The sequence below is a fragment of the Salmo salar genome, chromosome 15 (genome assembly GCF_965601325.2).
Source record: "Salmo salar chromosome 15, fSalSal1, whole genome shotgun sequence".
Taxonomy (NCBI): domain Eukaryota; kingdom Metazoa; phylum Chordata; class Actinopteri; order Salmoniformes; family Salmonidae; genus Salmo; species Salmo salar.
Genome location: NC_138305.1, coordinates 74,299,870 through 74,310,184, shown reverse-complemented (window position 1 = coordinate 74,310,184; position 10,315 = coordinate 74,299,870).

Genomic DNA, 10,315 nt, shown 5'->3' with positions numbered 1-10,315 from the left:
ACATTTATTTAACTAGGTAAGTCAGTTAAAACCTCTCTTGGGTAGGTGGGACGTGTCCGTCCCACCTGCGGGACACACTATTCAACAGCCAGTGAAATAGCAGGGCGCCAAATTCAAAACAACAAAAATCTCAATTCAAATTTCTCAAACATACAACTATTATATCCCATTTTAAAGATACACTTCTCCTTAATCCAGCCACATTGTCCGATTTCAAAAAGGCTTTACGGCGAAAGTATAGCATTAGATTATGTTAGCACATCACCTTGACAAGAAAAACCACAGCCATTTTCCAAGCAAGGAGAGGCGTCACAAAAACCAGAAATACAGCTAAAATTAATCACTAACCTTTGATGATCTTCATCAGATGGCACTCATAGGACTTCATGTTACACAATACATGTATGTTTTGCTCGATAAAGTTCATATTTATATATAAAAAAAAAAACATTTTACGTTGGCGTGTAATGTTCAGAAATGTTTTGCCTCCCAAAACTTCCGGTGAATGAGCACATCAATTTACAGAAATACTCATCATAAACGTTGATAAAATATTCAACTGTAATTCAAAGAATTATCGATACACCTCTCCTTAAGAGATCATATACATTTTGTTCTATGAGATAATCTTCATAAGCTAACTTCACTTTTTGTGAATTTTGAAGCATTTATGTAAACAAAAAAGTTAGTAAAGGCCTCATAATTCACAAAGGTAATGTGAACTGACTGATATTATCTCATAGAACAAAATGTATAAGATCTCCTAAACCTGTGTTAACCCCAGACCTTTTTTTTGTGTTTATCCCAACACCCTATTCTTTCCACACTGAACACGATTACATGCACACCAATATCACCAATATTATTTGGGATACTTAAGTAGCTTATTCTGTTTTTGAGTTGACGCATATAAACGTCATATCCCGTTTACAATAACCAGAAAAAGCTTGTATCTTGGTTATGAGAAACCCTGATAAGATGCCTGGCATATAATGATCTAAGACAGGATACCGTGGCATGTAAACATCTTATCCTGTTTACTGTTTTTGCAGTCTGCTGATGTGATGATGTTTTCATCTGATTGTCAAACAAATCCCTTCAAAAAGTAGTTCACCTGTGCAGTTCGATCCACCATAATAATTTGGCCTACTATAATTAATTTACTATCATTTAAATTAAGTTTCTGCTTGTAATTTCCAACATTTAGTAGGTCATTTGTTGTCAACTATAGTTTAATACATGCAGCTTCTATTCTGTCATAACTTGTTGCCCCAGAAGACTAAATAAAGTAGTGATCAACAGAATTATGTCTTAAATCGATAGAATTAATGCATTAGTAATCTAGTTAACACTGGTAAAGTTGTCTGTTTTGTTTAGGGACTGGGGATAAAACGCAGAAAGATTGGTCCATGCAAATGTCCAAATGTCATCAGTTTGACCATTTTAAGGAAATGAAAAGCTGAGAAAACCTTAACCATAAAGTGGTATATTTACTGGGTAGTCTGTGCTACCTAAGAGGAAACCGAATAACATGTATCCAATCAAATTCATAATCACGAAGATCAAATCATAACAATCATTCATTATTAACATAATTAGGTAATTCAGCAATTCAGTTCAATAACAAGTTAATAGGAATCATCCTTGAGCCATTTAGGCTCGTAACTATTCATCATAATCATGAGAAGAATAATACAAATAATTCAATCAGTGATCGGTTATTCAATCTATAATCCCCATCAGTTTGATATCAGAATTGATCAATTCAGCAAACAATTATGTTTCATATTTCACCCTTTACATACACTAAGTTGACTGTGCCTTTAAACAGCTTGGAAAATTCCAGAAAATTATGTCTTTAGAAGCCTCTGATAGGCTAATTGACATCATTTGAGTAAATTGGAGGTGTACCTGTGGATGTATTTCAAGGCCTACCTTCAAACTCAGTGCCTCTTTGCTTGACATCATGGGAAAATCAAAAGAAATCAGCCAAGACCTCAAAAAATAAAGTGTAGACCTCCACAAGTCTGGTTCATCCTTGGGAGCAATTTCCAAACACCTGAAGGTACCACGTTCATCTGTACAAACAATAGTACGTAAGTATAAACACCATGGGACCACGCAGCCATCATTACCGCTCAGAAAGGAGACGTGTTCTGTCTCCTAGAGATGAACGTACTTTGGTGCGAAAAGTGCAAATCAACAACAGCAAAGGACCTTGTGAAGATGCTGGAGGAAACAGGTACAAAAGTAACTATATCCACAGTAAAACGAGTCCTATATCGACATAACCTGAAAGGCCGCTCAAACCGCCATAAAAAAAGCCAGACTACGGTTTGCAACTACACATAGGGACAAAGATCATACTTTTTGGAGAAATGTCCTCTGGTCTGATGAAACAAAAATAGAACTGTTTGGCATAATGACCATCGTTATGTTTGGAGGAAAAAGGGGGAGGCTTGCAAGCCGAAGAACACCATCCCAACCGTGAAGCACGGGGGTGGCAGCATCATGTTGTGGGGGTGCTTTGCTGCAGGAGGGACTGGTGCACTTCACAAAATAGATGGCATCATGAGGGAGGAAAATGATGTGGATATATTGAAGCAACATCTAAAGGCATCAGTCTGGAAGTTAAAGCTTGGTCGCAAATGGGTCTTCCAAATGGACAATGACCCCAAGCATACTTCCAAAGTTGTGGGAAAATGGCTTAAGGACAACAAAGTCAAGGTATTAGAGTGGCCACCACAAAGCCCTGACCTCAATCCTATAGAACATTTTTGGGCAGAACTGAAAAAGTGTGTGCGAGCAAGGAGGGCTACAAACCTGACTCAGTTACACCAGCTCTGTCAGGAGGAATGGGCCAAAATGAACCCAACTTTTTGTGGGAAGCTTTTGGAAGGCTACCCAAAACATTTGACCCAAGTGAAACAATTTAAAGGCAATGCTACCAAATACTAATTTAGTGTATGTAAACTTCTGACCCACTGGGAATGTGATGAAAGAAAAAAAAGCTGAAATAAATCAATCATTCTCTCTACTATTATTCTGACATTTCACATTCTTAAAATAAAGTGGTGATCCTAACTGACCTAAGACAGGACATTTTTACTAGGATTAAATGTCAGGAATTGTGAAAAACTGAGTTTAAATGTATTTGGCTAAGGTGTATGTAAACTTCCGACTTCAACTGTATATCGATGGCATAATTGGCCTGTGATGATCTGTAGTGCCGTGATCATTGACCTTTTACATTACACAATAGGTTTGATCCGTGCGCTCCAAGCCGCTCTCCGCGGTAATAACTATAAACCATAACTGATGGCCCGCTCTCCCGATCGCAACAGATAGTTCAGATGAAAGGTAACAGATTCAGAGGACTTATGTGCATTAATGGACGCACAGAATTTATGGATTAGACGGAGGTAAAGAGAAATCAGCGAGATCGGACGATGGCGATTTCCTCCTTTTGACGAGTTGAGATCTGTCGGACATTTTCACCTGATCTAATTAATGCGCCCCTGGCCCAGCTGAGCAAGTGGCCATGAATTAAAGGATTCTTCCACCAACTCCATGGGCCTTTTCTACAGTAACAGACAGTTACATGACCTACAGCATGGTCAAGCAAGTTAATGTTTCCAACATTTTTGGACCACTAAACAACTATTCATTTAGAACCATAGAGAGTTACCACAAGTCTCAAAGAAAACAGGAGCTGCCTCCACTATTCCAGCACCATTTCAACATCACCAAATCACCTATGCTTAGTCTAATGCAGTGACAACTAAAATATACCAAAAACAATTTAATCCAATCAACGTAAACTAAATATGATGTTGCTGTCCATGGTTCTGATTTCTGTGTGCGCGTTCGTGCAAATAGAAAAACATGTTGACTCACCCTACTTGTAGAGAAACACCAATGCCATCCTCCTCTTTTTCATGTTGACAAAATAGTCTATCACTCTCATACAGTACACGCTATTATTTTTTGTTGGCTTAGGCTATCTGGCTAGAATGCTTGCTCACTAGCTTAACTTCCATTCATGGGCAACATTAGCTAGTTAACATTAGCCTTCTACATCTAGCTACATATTGAACTTCCATCCTCTCAGGCCAGGGGCACTACAATGTATGAATTAATGGTTGGATCAGAATCGCTGTTATAATCATTGGTCAGTACGGAGAATTAAGTAAAACCACAAGTCCAAATCTCTATCTCCATCCATGGCTAATTTAGGGAAGGGCCAATTTTAGCTAGCTGGCTAGCTAGCCACTGGAGGACTACAACACAACGAGATGTAACAATTCACGTTTTTCTGTCAATGACGTATGTTCTCAATGGGATTTGATAGGAGTGACGCCAAATTCAAGCATTTTTGGTGCTCCAGGACAATTCACAGTTTAGCATTTTTTATACTTTTTTAATACTTTTTTTTCAAGGTAGGCCATATCCTCGCTGGCTTCTCTTGCCTTCAATTTTACGTCCGGCAACAATGTTGTACTCGTTTGGACCAGAAAGCATCAGATAGATGGCCTACAGTAGAGAGACAGAGGGGCACTGTTTTGCTCGGATGCTTTCTCCTGTGAGATACATTCAGCCTCTTGCGAATCGAAGGAAAATTATGAAAAAGAGCGATGAAAGATAATTTTTTTTTTTTTTATTGGTCAATTTCTTTGGGGAATCCTGGATTCCCTTGACATCCATGAATACAAGCCACTGCATTTGTTGAAACCAAGACTGTTCTCAGGCCAGGTTTTCCAATTTTGACCAACAGAAGTGACTTTTCATAGCAGGTTAGGAGACTGGCATTTGCACAGGGCTCTACCTGTGCAGAGCATATGCCCCATTGCCCTTCCAGTCTCCAAAGTGCCCTGTTGGGTGGCGGTATAATTTCCCCCAAAAAAGGTTAGGAGGCGGCTTATGGTAGAGAAATAAACATTGCATTCTCTGGCAACAGCTCTGGTGGACATTCCTGCAGTCAGCATGCCAATTGCACGCTCCCTCAACTTGAGACATCTGTGCTGTGGCATTGTATTGTGTGACAAAACTGCACATTTTAGAGTGGCCTTTTATTGTCCCCAGCACAAGATGCACGTGTGTAATGATCATGCTGTTTAATCAGCTTCTTGGTATGCCACACCTGTCAGGTGGATGGATTATCTTGGTAAAGGAGAAATGCTTACTAACAGGGATGAAAACGAATTTGTGCACAACATTTGAGAGAAATAAGCTTTTTGTGCATATGGAACATTTCTGGGATCTTTTATTTCAGCTGACTTTACATGTTGCGTTTATATTTTTGTTCAGTGTAGATAGAACGTGGCGGCCCTGCCTGCCTATGGGGAAAACAAACTGTGGTTACCTAGATAGGTTACCCCATTGGCTCACAGCATACATTTGACCTTTTTCAAGTGCAATTTTCTTGTCTTCTGCTTGTTTTAGCCAATTACAAAACAACATTTTACAACAACAGCACAACAAAAGTTAACTTTTCAACATTGCCTGCTCCCGAGCATTCTCACTACGAGAACAATTGTATTGTAAGGCTTCCCTCACGCCCCTTTTCGTGATGGTGCTAGCAGCCACATGAGTGAGTGCGTGCTACCAACCGGCTACTGACCTGAACATTAAGTTAGCCAAGACCAACAACACAAACAGACTCTACAGCTACAAGTAGTGAGTGGAGTTACAAACAGACTATACTAAACAAGTTAAATGTCCTACCTGTGATTAAATGTTTATCACACACATAGCTACTTGTAGCCTACTTGGACATCAGGTCCCCACTCTCCCATGCCGAATAGCCTGAAGCCACAGGGCTCTTCTCGCAGGCTGTATTTCCCTATGTGAGAGCATTGCGAACCATAGGTCAGGATTTTTCACATTGAACAACAGCAGCTTTTCGGCATCTTTTGCTGTTTCTGTATAACAAAACATCCAGAGGAAGTTGGCTCTTTTATGAGTTTATGTTTTGTGGGCGTGGTCGAGGGGTTTATACCAATAAAACCTAGCGGTCAAACAGGGAAATGGTTCCAATCGTTTTTCCACCATTCATTTTTCCATTGGGGATTGTAGAAACACTTCAAATAAAGGCTGTTTCATGTAGGCTTACCCTGGAATGACGTTTTGATAACCGTGTAAATTTCTCTAGGACAATGTGACTTTACATTGTCCTGTTGAACAACAAATGATAGTCCCACTAAGTGCAAACCAGATGGGATGGTGTATCGCTGCAGAATGCTGTGGTAGCCATGCTGGTAAAGTGTGCCTTGAATTCTAAATAAATCACTGACAGTGTGACCAGCAAAGCACCATCACACCTCCTCCATGCCTCACAGTGGGAACCACACATGCGGAGATAATCCGTTCACCTACTCTGCTTCTCACGAAGACACGGCGGTTGGAACCAAAAATCTCAAAGGACAGATTACCACCGTCCTAATGTCCATTGCTCGTGTTTCTTGGCCCAAGCAAGTCTCTTCTTCTCATTGGTGTCCTTTAGTAGTGGTGTCTTGGCAGAAATTCGACCACCAAGGCCTGATTCACGCAGTCTCCCCTGAACAGTTGATGTTGAGATGTGTCTGTTACTTGAACTCTGTGAAGCATTTATTTGGGCTGCAATCTGAGGTGCAGTTTACTCTAATGAACTCGTCCTCTGCAGCAGAGGTAACTCTGGGTCTTCCTTTCCTGTGGTGGTCCTCATGAGAGCTAGTTTCATCATAGCTTTGATGGTTTTTGCGTCTGCACTTGAAGAAAGTGCAGTGCAGTTCAAGTGCAGTTGCTATTTGACCAAGAAGGAGAGTGATGGAGTGCTGCATCAGATGACCTGGCCTCTACAATCACTTGACCTCAATGTAATTGAGATGGTTTGGGATGAGTTGGACCGCAGTGTGAAGGAAAAGCGGCCAACAAGTGCTCAGCATATGTGGGAACTCCTTCAAGACTGTTGGAAAAGTATTCCTCATGAAGCTGGTTGAGAGAATGCCAAGAGTGTGCAAAGCTGTCATCAAGGCAAAGGGTGGCTACTTTGAGGAATCTTAAATATAAAATATATTTTGATTTGTTCAACACCTGTTTGGGTTACTACATGATTTCAAAAGTGTTATTTCCTAGTTTTGGTATATTCACTATTATTCTACAAAGTAGTAAAAATAAAGAAAAAACTTTTGACTGGTACTGTGCATTGATACCCACACATGCAATCAGAGCCGGCCCTAGCCTTTTGGGGGCCCTACACAAAAATGGTAGTTAAAGAGTTAATTTCCTGCAATTCTACACATTTTGCCATGGGGCGTAGAGAAAAATGATCTGTTTTACAACTGATTTCCTGCAATTCTACAAATTTTTCCGTAGGGTGGAGAGAAATGTTTCCAGTTTTTAATATGATATCTAAGTAAGAGTGACTAACAAAATCAATGTGGGGCCCCCGGTCGGTAATTCGACCATGATTAATACAAGTTTAGAAGGCTGGCTAGGCTAATTTACAAATCACATTTTTTTTAGCTGACGTGTGAGTGACTGTCAGTGACTGACATAACAAAAGAAAAACTGCTGATGCACAACCAAATTTCCAAATTGCCCCTTGTGTATTCTATTTCTTTAACTCCCAACAGTAAGTTGAGACCCAGACTGAGTCTGGGGAATTGGTCCACGGGCCTACAAAAGTCGGGCCGCTCTGCCAGTTCCCCATCCCTGCCCTACATGACAAGGCTGCTCAACCTGTGAGTTACTTTTTTCAAAATAATGTTACCTTTACCTGTATGTACCATTTTACCTGTGTGTACCATACCGACAGCACTGGCGGTCTTTCCAGAAAAGTATTATTTTAAATGTGTAGATATCATTTTGTTGATGGATAATTCTTGTGTGTTGTGTTTTAGTGAACATTTTTAATTTGTTTCAAATAATTCAGTCTTAGATGCTATTGATACTATGTAATGTCGCCTTATTGAAATAAAACTTAACTCACATTTTTCCCTTCATGGCAGATTATGAAATATCTTTGCATTAAATGTTTTATTTAATTGTGCACTGCACTACCAACCTAAGAAACAATGAAAAACAATATTGTTAGTATGTTAACAAAAATGACTGTAAATGCATAATTTCTATACCAGTGTTCACCACTGTAAGCTTCAGACTTCAATTTTTTTGTCATAGAGAAATTAGATTGAAACTGATATAGAAGTGGAGGGAATATCATTTCCCCCTTCATCTACTCTTTCCTTCTTTGAGCCCTGGGCAGTATTGGTTTGTTTTCCCCTTCTTTTGTTTTGTCGTTTTTCTGTCTCAGGAGTAATTCACCAGGCCTTCTGTCTTAATGCCCAGGGCCGATCCTCTTCTTCCATCTCTTCTTATTCTAGGAACATATGTCACTGAGATTAGGCAGTGCTAATTAGAGGCTCCTATTGTGGCAGGTTTCTCTTTTCACTGCAGTAGTAGTGTTTGTTATAATTGTGTTGGTGGGGGAACAGTGCAAGGCTTGCTGTGCTGGCATAAGGTTTTTATACGACTCTTAGTGAGTTTACCTACAGGTGGTCAGCCCTGTAGACCCACTCCTTTGCACATGTTTGTTTGTTCTGTGTTAAGAACAGTCAGGCTCTGAAGAGGTCCACGTTTCACCTTTTACCTCTTTCCTGGTGAGAGAAGTTTGTCAGTGAGTGGTAAGAGAGAACATGGACATGTAACACTGTCAAGAATACTTCAAATTCACACAGATGCACATGTATACATTCAATATATACTGAGATAATATATGTTTAGGCCTGTCGCTCATGCAATATGTAATCAATTATAAGCAGGCAATATGTGATTATTAGGGTTGTTTAATTGAGTTGTTCTATGTTGGCAGTGTCTCCCCTCACCCCTTAGGAGAGAGGCACATGTGGCACATTCAACTCCAGTAAATAATCAAGCAGCCCTTTCATTCTCTTCAAGAGGCCAGCTCTGTTCCAACACCTGAGCTCCCACTGGAGGATAAAGAGAAGCCCCCTGGGGTGGCGACCTCTGTTTTCATGCACCTCTGTGTGGACAAGCAAGGGTCAAAGAAATACCAGTGCGAATGCCCATCGTGACACTGCTTCTCTCTACTCAACCAGAGCATGACCTGGAAGTGCTGCCCAGTGCCCCCACCACTCTGGCAGAGGTGTAGTGTTTCCCTGTGATCTCAAGGGGTGAAACCAGAGGAAAATCTGCATCAGGAAATGGTGGAAAGTGAGTTATGATCAGAAGACAGGCTACGGTGTTTCAGATCTTACATTATTGTATAACGTTAAACATTTTTGAAAGCATTAATACATTTCCTCAATCTGTGCGATCTAGACAAACATTTATCCACCCATTGTAATACTGTATATGAAAACATTGTATGCAATATTGTTTTGTTTATTGTGTTATTTGAGGGGTTAGATTTGTGTGGAAAAAAAACAATTTTTGGAACATGCATGAGGAAACATTTATATTTTAGTCATTTACTGGACGAATTAGGATTATGTGCCTTGCTCAAGGGCACATCGTCAGATTTTTCACTTAGTCGACTTGGGGATTTAAACCAGCAACCTTTCGGTTACTGGCCCGACGCTCTTAACCGCTAGGCTACCTTCTGCCTAAACATTAATAACAAACACACAGAAATGCCCATTTTGGACCTCCCGAGTGGTGCAGTGGTCTAAGGCAGTGCTAGCTGTGCTACTAGAGATCCTGGTTCGAGTCCAGGCTAAGGAATTGTGTGGCCGGCAGGGATGTTCTTGTCCCATCGTGCACTAGCGACTCCTGTGGCGGGCCATGCGCAATGCACGCTGACACGGTCGCCAGGTGTACCGTGTTTCCTCCGACACATTGGTGCAGCTGGCTTCCGGGTTAAGTGGCCGTTGTGTCAAGAAGCAGTGCGGCTTGGCTGGGTTGTGTTTCGGAGGACGCGCGGCTCTCGACCTTCGCCTCTCCCGAGTCCATACGGGAGTTGCAGCGATGGGACAAGATACCATGAAATTGGGGAGAAAAAGGAGTAAAAAATAAATGTATAAATAAAAATGGCAGTTTTGAACTACTGTTTCAAATATGTACACAAATTTACTCATTTTAAGTATTTTTTTTCATTTGTAACAATTTCATAATCGATATCTTAAAAATGTAAATTGCGTCTCTGGATGACAGCCATAGAAAGCTGGTTATAATCTCACACAATTTACCTCTTAGTGCACAAGTATGTGGGAGTCCATACATCCCCTCACCCTCCATACATGATCTATATACCATTAAAGTCATTTGGATACAGATGCCAACTCAGCCCAGCTAGTTGGATGAGAAGGGGGGGGGG